The following is an 11,065-nucleotide window of genomic DNA, read 5'->3' as shown; positions in this document are numbered from 1 at the left end:
AGGAAATAAAGAGGGTGGGAAGAAATTTTGTAAGTGATAGATGTTTATGACGTAGATCGTGTTGATGGTAAGGTGTATACTTATCTTCAAATTCATCCAGGTATTTACATTAAATGTGTACAGGCTTTTGTTTGTCGATCATACCCCCAATAAAGTAGTTAAGGAAAAATACAGAAAGGAGAAAATTCTAAAATTCCTCTAGTTTAGTTCAGCATTCCTTTGGAGTAAAATCTACTTGAGGGCAGTAGTTGTGAATGTGTTCCCTGTAACAACAGCATCAACATCACCTGGGAACTTGTTATGAATGTAAATTCTCAGGTTCAACCCTAGAAATGCTGAACCACAAATTCTGGGGATGTTGAGAATCACTCCAGCTGATTTAGATGTGTGCTAACGTTTGAGAACCACTATTCCAGGGGATAGCACAGTGTCTGTATATATGAAGGGTGCCTCTATCATTCAGAGAATGACTAAGGAATCAAGGAGTTTCAATCTATCAACATCTAAAGTAATAGATTCACTTTTCCTCACTGCATTTTTCAGAAGTATGTGGTTGGCCGACCATATAGTAAGGGAGTTATGGGTCTTTCTGATGTGATTTGAGTTTCTCAAGTCTGTTACCCCAGAAAAATTACAACTAGATAATTAGAAGAATGCTGTCCTGGGAAATGTGACAAAAGTGGACTCTAACATCTGTGGAAGTCATTCATTCAAGGCTTTATTAGAAATATTGCAGCATAAGAAGAGTTCAAAATGATAGTTCAGAAAACCCAAAGCACATATATGGTAGACTGGGGAAGCTAAAATTCCATTTTAATTGTTCAGGTTTCAAAAGGAGCAGAGAACTGGGGTGTTCCTTGTACAGGGTCTGCTATACCAAGGCTGTGGTTTTAGCATGAGCTAGTTGGTCAAACTGGATTTAGCAAGAGTGGTAAGAAGGAAGATTTAAGAACCAAGAATCCTGCTGGGGTCAGTGGAAACATTTTAGTCCTTCAGCATCTTTAACACTTGCAAAAAACTTAATGTGAAAGTGCTGTAAGAATAAGTCCACACTTATTTCAATCACTTATGAGTTAATATTCAGATATTTCATACAATAATTATTCATTTATTGGAATTTAATGTAGGGTATCAACACCATCTCCTGTATGTAAATAATCTCAATTAATCTTCAAAGTGTTTGTGATATGATTTCTTATCTCATATTTTACAAATATGGAATGGTTGGATGAGGGCAATATTTTGGAATTGAAGTCTTAGGCCAAAGCATTTCCCCTGAGCAGTTCATCTAAGACAAATTGAAATAAAGACAATTTTATATGGGTTTAGAAATACTCTATCTCCAAAGGCAGGACTTAAATAAAATTTTATTGATTTAATTATTTTATATGTCTCCACTTCTAGTAATAAGCCATGATAATTTTAAATAAAAAGCAATAAAATCAGGCTAATTGAACACAATCCATTAAAAATACCATTGAATACCAAAGGAAAAAAATCCTTTAGTTTTCCTAAAATTTCAGATTTTTCAAAAATCACCATGGGTTCAGGCCTTTCTAATCAAACAGAATGTATAATATTGATAGAGCTATTTCTTTAGTTTTATTTACAAACACACATACATACATAGGACTAATTAAAATATTTTTTCCCAGGTGATTTCTTAAAATGTGTTGTTAAATTGGATTACAGATGATCAGGAACTAGAATATAATGCCATAAATTGCTACACTTAGTCAACTTGGTAAGAACAGGTGTTTTGAATACAATTAGTTATCTCAAAGAATGGGATAAGATATGTGCAAAAGCAAGGTTTATAGAAATAATAATAATAATATCTTTGATAAGATATGATTGATAATCTATTGCTTCTCTGCCAGCTTAGTAGAGATTAAGGTAATCTATAGCCTGTTGCAAATTCAAGAAAGTCTGTGACAGAGTAGCTTGGAGCATGACTCTCTTCCTCATATTTATTCTGGGGCAGCTAGAAAGCAAAACTCACTAAAGTGATTTAGCAGTAAATCTCTCTCCATTCTCCCAGCCCATCATTAGACCATACACTAAAGTAGCAAAATGCAAACCACTCCTCTTGGAGAGCTGAAGTGAAACTATTTCTTTTCATCACTCTTTCAAGCCCACAGGAGAGAGTATGATTTAACCTAAGGTTACATCAGAGTGTTACTGGCCGACCATGAGAGCCAAAGCTTATATACTTTTTAAAATTCATTACTGTGTTCTCATGCACCTCAACTTGTGTTAGGCAACATTTTCAGGTTTCTTGTCTATTTAAAGTCTTCAGTGCTGCTTACAACTCTCCTGATAAATAGTAATACCCTAGAAAGTAAATACTCTAGAAGAAAGAAACTTTTTTTCTTTCTTCCATTATGCACACATTTATTCAAGTATATGTTAGATGATTCGATTCTTTCTTTCCCAACCCTCCTTCCACTTTTTTAGTCAACACACTTATCTCATGTACATTACATCAAATAATCTGCTCTATGATGTCACTCTCATAAATTCATTTTGGATAATGCTTAAACTCTGTATTTAAAATACTCTGCATTTTGGCAATGTTGTACATTTGCAGGGATAGTGTTTTAACAAACACCTAGTCCTCTGCTTTTGAACTTCACTGTACGTTCTTTACTCACACATGCTCGGGAACATCAAGTTCACATGCTAAGACAGTTTTCAGAGTTGAAGGTTCTAATGTACCTATGTGCCATCAGATCCTTCTGCTTCTTGTTCTTCTCTTCTTCCTCCTCTGATTAATACAGTAATGATCTCTAATATCTGTTCAGGAAAAGGGTTAATTTATATGTACAATACAACAAAATGAATGATGCATATTTTTTTTCTTGTGGAGCTGTGAGATTTCTGGAACCTCTTCTGGTATCAACTGGAAAAGTGTTCATTTCTTTCAGCATTGGAATATGCCTTTATTTGTTATCATCTCAACATCTAATTAGAAGAAACAAACAAAAAGCTAAAAACACTACAAAGAAAAAATTGTAAAGTGCAATTAATATAAACATTTAAATAAATAATTCAAAACTTTCAGTAGATTCCCAAGCATATGATTTGTTCTGATAGGCATAGCCCCTGTGAGGTGTAGGTAGGGCATTATTAAATTACAAAGTTTAATTTATTAATAAAAAAGGAGTTAAGAACAGAACCCAAGTTATTTGTATTCTGATTTGGGAACCATTATGCTCTGTGAAGCAGCTTCTTGGGAAATGATGCTGTAATATCTGTTTCCTAAAGTTCATGGTGAGTTTAATTACTGAGCAAAAACATGAACTCACATTACTGCTTAAATAGGCTTTATTCCCAAGGAACTTCATAAAATCTTAAACTCCTTCTATTTTACTGATAACACTGGAAAAAGTAATGGAAAGGATATACATAATTCCAATCCTTTCCTTAATTCTGTAAATTGATACTCTTTTTTAACACTGAGGAAAAAACTTAGCTTTCCTAGACCTTACTTTTCCTATCTGTGTAATAGGCTTATAGTTCATGTTTCTCAAGAAATGCTTAATACTCCATTGGGCTGGAGGGGAGTGGTATCGTGGGTTGGCAGATGGCAAAATAAATCATGAATCAGAAGATGCTGGCTTTACATGATATGCTTAAGGTCAGAAAGTCACAGAAAAGTTAATAAAACTGAAGTTGCTCCTCCCATGTGTGAAAAATATTAGAGCCATCCTGAGAGACTCGTAAGCTTATGCTTGTCCTTTATGAATTTGCTCTCAGTTTTGCACGATGGGAATTAAAAATCACACTGCTGAATAACGATTACTAAAATTAGCATACAATTACATGGCACTTCAAAGAAATGTACAAAATCAATTGAGGAAAAAAGAAATAAAGCTCAGAGTTACTAAGAATCATGTTTTCTAACCATTTTGTTTGATGCTTTCTTAAGTCACAGATTTTCATTTTTACAAAAGGTAGTATGATTTTTAACAATGTAAATCCCTAGAGAGACCTGTTGAAAAAAAGGGAGAAAGCTGCTTTTAAATGATTTATTTAATTTCTACACATTTTAAATTTTAACATCAGATTGATGGTAAAGACACATCCTTTAACAATTTTGAATTTTTAAAGAACTCGAATATTTTCAATAAATACAAAGAAAGTTATATTTGTTTTCTTTTACTGCTCTTGAAATATTGTAAAGAACTGCCTCTGTCATATTTAAATAAATTGTAATTAAATTACAATTTCTTTAATAAATTATAATATAGAAATATTTTAAAATCTTCTACCTGTAATCTGATTTACATACTTCTGTAATAAGCAAGCACATTACATAGAGTTCCCTTGGTAATGATAATTTCAATGATGCACATCTGGGGAAGAATTTGGCACTAAAGATTTAATTATTTTCTAAAATAATCTGCAAGCTGAAAGATCATATTACATTTACTGGAGTGCCTGTTAGAATTTGTTAAACGTAAGAGGCATATGAAACTTCTTCTATTTTCTTTGGTCTTACCTTATAAGGAAAAGCATCAGAAAAGCAGATGAACACAAACTGAAAAAAACTATTTTGATATCCATATGAATGTCAATCAATATTAATAGAATGAAAATGTGATCGTGAAGGATTAGCTTCAAATAGAAGTATAAAAATATAAATAATACAAGGTGTCAGTAGGTCTTGTTGTTATTGATGATTTTATGTGCATAATATTAGCCATAATTGATGAAATTAAATAATGTAATCAACTCACACTATGCATTACACACACATATATATGTGTGTATATAAGTATGAAGATAAATATATATAATTTAAAAACCTTAAGATCAAGGTTTAAGAAAAAAGAAAAATCATGGCAGGATTGAGGAATAATTCAGAATAGAAAGTATAATCAAATGGATGGTAATTTTTCCTAAGGTTAGATCTCTGATTAACATAAAATACTCAGAATACAAAATTGTCTATTCTGAAAGGGGGGGATGATTAATTATTCCTTTTCTCTGTCCCTTAAACCCACCCAACTATGATTATAATACAAAGGGAAAATTTGAGAATAAAGACGTTTAAATAAAATAGTGACTTAGGGAAATTGTACAGCGTGAGTACACTATAAATTTTATACATAAGAAAATATAGCCCTAAAGAGTTTATACAGCAAGTGTCAGAGTCAAAGCTAGAATCCTGTTCTTGAGACCAGTGATTTCCCACTGTTAGGTTACTTTCTGCACAAGCTAATTAATAGAAATATAAATAGAAACTCTTTCATCCCAATGACAACAGGTCTTAGAACAGTGGCTATAAATCCTGATGCTGGGTTAACCACATAATAGTTATTTAGAGCCGGGAGGGGATCTTATGCATATGAGTTTCTGTTCTGAGTCCCACCTACAGTGGTTCTAATTCAGCAAATCTAACACAAGAACAGAAATCTTGTCCTTTAACAAGTTTCCGAGGTACTGGATATCAGGCAAGATGGGAGCCATTAGACTCCTCAGTGGTGGAGTTCAAAACTAACCATAAGGATTTTAAAAAATTATAATATTTTGTATAGGTTTTCACAGAAAAAATCCTGAGATAAGGATTTGAGAGAAAACCTTTGAGTAAGGTTATTTGTTCTTGAAAGTTCAGAGAACATCACTTAGGTAGGGGTTAAAGAATTAGATCAGTAAAAGAAGGGGAGAAAAATACAATGGTGGGTGCAGTGGCCACTCTGGACAACTGGACCAAGGAGGCTGGGTTACTGATCTACCAACTCTCTGTCCATCGTTGATTAAGGGCTCTCTCCAGGGCCATCACTAACATAAAAACACTCTCTCTCACACACACTCAAGTATATACATCTGTGGCTTACACTGTACTAAGAGGCTTACTATGATCATATATAAAAGCCCTCTGGCAGAGAATCCTGAGTGCTTGAAGGAAAAAGCTTTGTCATGCAGTGGGGTATGTTGAGGGCATGTAGGTGGGGTATTGGCAGTGTTTGCTGCATAGAACTCAGAGTGAGTAAATTGACTATTCACATAAAAGAACAGTTGCAACGTGCGTGTGCGTGTGTGTATGCGTGCACAAGTACGCTTATCTATTGAAATCCAATTACAAATTATCTATAGTATAATGTGTATGGCTTTGGAAAGTGTTCACAAATTTACCACAATAAAAATACAGGACACTCAGTTAAATTTGCATTTCAGATGAACAGTGTATCTTGCTTTAGTATAAATATGGTCCAAATATGGTATGAGATATATTTATACATTCATTACTTATCTGAAATGCAAATTTAACAGTGGATCCTCTATTTTATCTGGCAAAACTCCTTTGGTAGCAGATTTATCAAGGAACTAACTTTGCATGATTATTGTGGTCAATCATTACCGTCAAGAAAATTCTGAAAGTTTTTGACCCAAAACCCATTTTTACCAAAATAGCTTAAGTGCAACCTATTCAAAATTATCTGACACATTTTAAAGATTAAAGAAACTTCCTTTCAGTTGATTACCTTTATAGTGGATGTGAATGCATAAATACAGTAATAAATCTTAAACATTTCAAAGATATTTGAATTATAGTTATTTCTTCAAATGCTTTCTGGCCATGCTCAGGTAGATTTTTACCAATTTGGAGGTGGCTGATTCCTTTTTTGCACCAAGTGTAAATAAAACTGGCCTGTGAAGTTAATTTCAAGCCCACAAACTTTTAAATTTATAAATATCCATTATGAATAGACATGCTTATTCAGAAAATAGAAATTTTACTAGTTGATATTTAAAACTGTGGGAGAATTCGGTAAACAACCCACTTCACCTCAATTTCTAACTAAGTATAAAGTTATTTTATTTCAAAGGACAAATTTGATCAACATCTTATAAGTAAACCAGAAACAGAAACCAGCAACACTTACAGAAGAGTCTACCCTTCAAGTGATAGAGGCATAAGCTTTCACCAAAATTGCGAAGAGCAGTAGGAAAAAAACAAGGGAACCGATTAAAATCTTTATTATTCATGGTGGAAACCTTGCTTGGGACCCCACTTTTGCTCTATGGGCTCACTCTCCTTCTCTAGACAACTTACTTCTTCATCATATACAAGAATGATCTAAAATCTACCAGAGTCTCCTCAGAACTCTACGTGGCTCCACCTTCCCTAATCCCCTTAATGAAGTCAATTAATTTAACTCCTTACTCATAGAAAAAAACAGAAGCTCAAATGAAAATTTCTGCAGGTTTCCACCACCAGTTTTATAAATCAATCTACATTCACAATTACATTCTTCCTTCCCAGAACCTCCACCTGCATTGTAAATCTGATCACAGCCTTCCTTACCAAGAATGTTGCCTGAGAATTGTCCTTTCTTTGGTGTCTTCAACACCTCTCTATCTGTGTACTAGCCCCATTATATGCACCTTGATAAACTCAAGTTACCTTATACCCTATATATACATATATATATATATATATTTAATATTTCACTGTTAGCCATAGAACATTGCCTTTCATGTGAAAATGTATTACCTAAAAACGTTAGCTAAAGTAAGTTTTCACCTTACAGATTTATCCGTATTTGCTGTCTTCCTTTCTCTTCTGTGTACATATACTTCTCTTTCCTGGTGCCTTAATCCACTATACATATGAATTAACTTATAACACACTAATTAAAATATCTATATTTATAAATGTATATATATTTACATATATGCATTTTATGTATTATATACAGGTATTAATTTAATGAATAGTTTCCTAAATTTATGTTTTTATTAGTTATAATGTGTCAACATTTCCCAAGTTTGTTTGGAAAACTTTAGAGGACCAAGTAATCTGTTTTTCATTGCAAATAAATTAAGAAAACAGTGGATTAAACAAGTTTTAAAATATATATATCTTTATGATAAAGGTTCTCATTGTCTTAATGTAAAAAAAAATGCATGATGAATCTTCAAGGAAGAAAGAACATTTTCCTAAACTTATATGATCACGGGATCTCTAATACTAAGTTCTCACTTGGTATCAACTTACAAAGAAACATAGACTGGCTAAAAAATGAACATGGACTATCAAAACAACCTGTTAATTAATTTATTTTAATTAATAAATAAAATAATTAGTAGATACTGTCAGTCACAAATGCTCATTTAATGACGTATAAACCCATGCTGAAATACTGTCTTCTAGAGGGAAAACAAAAAGGAAAATTAGAATAAAGAGATGTAGTAGCTAGGAGATAAAGTCTATAGCAATAATGAAGTCTCATTTACATTATAGTATGAATAGTTCAATATGAAACCCATAATTTTGATCCTTGATTATTTTATCTGATCTTTAATGTTATATTCCTTTATAGCAATTTAAACCAGAAAGGACTAGAGGATTATTTCAGATATTGCAGATGTCATTAAAGAGAAGATACTTTCAAGGGACATATATTCTTTGATTACAAGCTAATTTAAAAAAAAAATGCCTTGGGAATATGGCTGCAGATCAATCCATTAAATTGTATATGCGTTTATTTTCTCACAGTGAGCTTTAAAATATGTTTGCCAATTTATAGGATAGCTTATCTTTATTACATACGTGGGAAGGGGAGAGAGAAAAATTAAATATGCATCTGGTGCTTGAAGAATGCATTCTATATAAATATTTTTGTAAATCAATGAAAATGAGTACAAGAGATGATAAAAACAAAATCACTGTGAATGTACTGTACCATACTCAGCATCTTATAAGACATCTGAAAAATTCAACTTCTATATTGACAGATGTTTTAAAATACTGTGTGAACCATCTTTTAAATTTATTTTGAAGTGAATTGATCCTAGAGGAACTAACAGCAGGACCTTGAATGACGGCCAACACATACTCCATAAATATCCACAGGCAAGGCTAAGTCTGAATATTAAAGTCACAGAAAACTCTACCTTTTAAAATATTTTCCTTTTTTTTCTTTTTTGCGGTACGCGGGCCTCTCACTGTTTTGGCCTCTCCCGTTGCGGAGCACAGGCTCCGGACGCGCAGGCTCAGCGGCCATGGCTCATGGGCCCAGCTGCTCCGCGGCATGTGGGATCTTCCCGGACCGGGGCACGAACCCGTGTCCCCTGCATCGGTAGGCGGATTCTCAACCACTGTGCCACCAGCGAAGCCCCTTTCCTTGTTTTTTTTTTTTCTTCATCTTTGCCCCCCTTTACATGCAGGACTAATTTTGCTTTATGAATGTCTAAATACATATATTACATACAGTTCAAATGACACAGCCTTTTTTTTATTATTCTCTTCTGTTCAGAGAAACATGTATGTATTATTTTGTGTTTCTATGCCTTTCTTAAGGTTATTCTAGAAATCAGCTTTTTCTGTGCTCTAAAATGTCAGTTAAGATCAGTCTTGAGTCTCCTACTGACAATTCTTTATTTCTATCTGCAGGAATTTTCCTTGGAGCACATCCATTTTCAAGGAGTTCCTCAATCTCATTGCTCCATCTGAGCCTTGGTTTGCTTATCTTCGCAAAATATACAAGACTCATGTGTTCTTTTTAACTGAGTTTTTCTTAAGAGGCTCTATTTTGTAAGATCTATATTAAAGTGCCTTTAAAATGTTTAAAACATGATTCTAGAACGCTGATCATTGCTTTTTACAGTATTCTTTGAGTCAACAATTTTGTCATTGTCCCTGGTCCCCAAGAAAGATTTGGTGATAAGCTCAAAACAATACCTCATAATTTTTGTAATTTGCTGCTAATGTTTCCGACTCGAGAAAAAAGACACATACATGTCTATGACTTGTTTTGCCAGAGTAGGATTGTGGGCATGAAAGCTGACTTCACATTTGAGGGAATTTCATATATATGAAAACAGACAGTAAGAGGCTTAAAGGGACAACTTACTGGGACAAAGATTAAGCCTTAATATATGGAAAACAGTTGAAACATTTATATCCTGCCATGGGACAGGAGGTCTCTCATGATATCTAAACAAATGAAAGATAATTATCTGGCAGAGGCATTATAAAATGAACTCTGGCACTAATATATATATATATATATATATATATATATATATATATATATATATTCCAGTTAATATTTGAGGACATTTTGACTCTTACTGATATTTTATAATGTATTTCAATATTCTATACTAGAAAATTAATATTGAAATTTCTGTTTCTGGAAAACAGAAACAGTATCCTAAAAAAAAAACCCCAAACCAAGCAAACAAAACAAAAACTCTCACCATAAAAATAAGTAGAAAAGCACATTAAATACAAAAATATTTCAATAATTTTCTGATATTAAAAAGAAGATCAACAACCAAGATTGAAAAACAAAGAGGGACATGGAAACTAGACTTACAAACCGAAATAAAAATTTGAACTGCTAGAGGAATTTACTAGTTTCAGTAGACTAGAACATAGAGTTTTTGAAGACTAGCCCAGGAGAATGAGAGAAGGCATGGGCTTGAACAAAGTTAGAATTTGGGGGAAAAAAGTCTACCACAGGAGCCATAGAGCCAAAAGGACAATCTTATTAAGAATAGGCTTCAAAGACAGATAAAGACTGATACCACACGGTTCCACTTACATGTGGAATCTAAAAAACAAAACAAATAAACAAAACAAAGCAAAACTCAGACTCAGATACGAAGAACAGATTGGTGGTTGCCAGAAGGGAGAGGGGTTGGTGAGGAGTAAAATGGGTGTAAGGGATCAAGAGGCACAAACTTCCAGTTGTAAAATAAGTAAATCATGGGGATGTAATGCACAACATGGGGAATACAGTCAATAATATTCTATTAATGGTGTACGGTGACTGAAGATAAATAGACATACAGTTGACCTCTACTCAATAAAATTAACTTAGATATCAGTAACACAGAGAAAACTAAAAAGGATAGAGTCTGTGTCCAAGTCTGCTTGGAAATTATTCAACACAGTTCTAAATAAGTTAGGAATCAAAGAAGAACTCACAATAGAATTAGGAAATATTAATACTTAAATAATGATAAAAATATAATGCCTAAAAATGGTTGAGTATAATTAAATAGAAATGTATAATTTTAAATGTTGAAATTAGAAAATAATGTT

This window comes from Aethalodelphis obliquidens, unplaced genomic scaffold (genome assembly GCF_003676395.1).
Source record: "Aethalodelphis obliquidens isolate GAN/ISIS:26980383/991018 unplaced genomic scaffold, ASM367639v1 scaffold29, whole genome shotgun sequence".
Taxonomy (NCBI): Eukaryota; Metazoa; Chordata; class Mammalia; order Artiodactyla; family Delphinidae; genus Aethalodelphis; species Aethalodelphis obliquidens.
Note: the sequence above shows the minus strand (reverse complement) of the source record.